General features: G+C 37.4%; 1 non-coding gene across 1 annotated transcript; it reads left to right on the plus strand.

Moving 5' to 3' along the window:
- The first annotated feature begins 630 nt into the window (after nucleotides 1–630).
- Nucleotides 631–836, plus strand: LOC148945284 (small nucleolar RNA U3). Its single transcript, XR_016142789.1, has one exon. It is a non-coding gene; the product is annotated as a small nucleolar RNA U3 (small nucleolar RNA).
- The last annotated feature ends 1,319 nt before the right edge of the window (nucleotides 837–2,155 follow it).

A 2,155-nucleotide genomic window follows, 5' to 3' on the forward strand; every position in this document is an offset into this window, starting at 1 on the left:
TTTCTTCAAAAACCATATTCACAGTCTTCAGTAATTTATTTCTAACTTCACAACCACCATATTTAAAAGGCTAATTTACCGCGGTATCAGCTCATGGGCTCTTAAAAATTTTTGATCTTTTTAACAGCTCACTATCGCTAATTCTTCCTCACAAAATGTATCTTCCCTCACATCCAAAGTGTCACAAAATTCTTCATATTTTTCCCATATCTTTTCCTGTAAATTCGTCACGGTTTAGCACATTCTTGAAATGTTCTGCCCGTAGGTCCTTAATACTTTCCTTATCGCTAGAATGTTCCTACCTTTAACTGGGACAATTGCAGTCCCAGTTCTAGCATCCTGTATCCTGCCAGTTTTTGGTTACGATAGCATTATAAGGTTAGACGTCTCACTATCATTTAAATACCATCTTATGGGTCCTTTTATGGCCCATGCATAACTACAATTTCCTATATTGATCTTTTCTGCTAGATGTTCATTGATAGATGGCAGAAAAATCTGGAAATAGTCAGAAATTTCCAAATATCGATATCGATATTTGCGTTTCGATATCGATCTTTGGCCCAATATATCAAAACCAATATCGAATACCGCTACAGAAATGATCCTGTATAATGTTGGGCGGCGCCCAACATTACAAAGGATCATTTCTGTAGCATGATTGTTCTAGTTTCTCTAGGAAACCGACGCTTCCACAAACCATGATGATGAGTGGAAACGTCTATCTCTGATTAGGAAAATGATGGGTTCTGGATTGTGTCAGATCTTGGTTATTGAGGACCGTTCCTGGCTGTTATTATAGCTAGCTGAGATGAGATAGATGTAATCCGAGTAGATGAGGAAATGCTAAACCCCGTGATATTTCTGATTACCATCCGTATAACCTATGGGTAAAATTACTTGGAAGTTAATCAAGATTGCCACCACTAGGGATTTGTCACCAAATTTTGTGATTATACAGGCAATTCAGTATCCTTATTGAAATCCAAAGTATTTGCTTTTCAACTAATTGGGAATTTAGTAAGGATCTGGAAATGAAACGTATTTGATCTTCAACAACTGGAAAATTCAATAGTGCAAGACGAAACCCAAATAGTTTATTGTTCAGCAAAGTTGAAAATTCAATAATGATCAGGGAACTCGAATAAGAACTTAAAAATTCAATTCCAATGATTTTCAGCTTCTGAAATTTCAATTTTTTTGTTGATAAGCATGGCAAACAATTTTTATTGAAACTCAAACAATTTTTTTACAGTGTTGATTACAGTTGCCTGAGAACAACTAATGCTAGTTTCTGTAGCTTAAAGCTTACCACTTTCATTTCAAAATCATTTCAGCATTGAGTAATGACGCAAGTATGGCTTATATTACAACTGATATGAAGAAATAAAAGTGTCACTGTATCATTAGACGCGTATGTTGGAGTATGTTCCATGGATTTCGAAAAATATCTTTTTATGTCTTCATTAAGAAACAGTAAAAATCTTTACCTCCCTTCATTTCCGTGAACTGGTGCCCCTGGAAACTTAAAATTATAAACAGGGGTTCTACCTAGTATACCTTCTGGGCCTACTTTACTATCTGGGAAATAGACAACCCTCCCAGCAGTAGCGTAGGAAACGGGGTTCGGGGGGGGGGGGGGGTGGCGGACAGCCCTGGGTACCAGCCCTGGAGGGGTGACAAAAATTGGTATAAAAGGACTTATGATTGATTAGGGCTCGCCGTGCAAAAAGTAGGGTAGCATAGTAGCAAGGCTACTTGGCAGTTTACATAACCTAGTAAAATTTGTTGGCAGATTTTGTCTGAAAATACCAGTGCTTCCACTATCCCTGAATTTTTGGGGATTTCCCCAAAAATCTGTCTTCTCGAAAAAAGATCGATTCCCCAAAACTCCCCTTTCGTTCAGGTAATTTATCTCTAGTAACAATCCACCCCTAGTAACTTTCACTTAACTTGACATAAATTTCCATGCCAATGTATGGAATGAATATCACTTCGGTTTGCTATCTTGGAGACCAGGAACTTGCTGAAGAGTTCAGAAACTGAAGTGTTAAAATTAGTGGACTGTTTAGTTGAGAATTACGAAGAAATAGCTTCAGAAGACATTTTGAATGAAATCCCACGTCTAAGGAGGTTTTTTACAAGTGGCAAACGT

Source organism: Artemia sp. Qi Xiang Cuo, chromosome 13, assembly GCF_049724085.1.
Source record: "Artemia sp. Qi Xiang Cuo chromosome 13, ASM4972408v1, whole genome shotgun sequence".
Classification (NCBI taxonomy): domain Eukaryota; kingdom Metazoa; phylum Arthropoda; class Branchiopoda; order Anostraca; family Artemiidae; genus Artemia; species Artemia sp. Qi Xiang Cuo.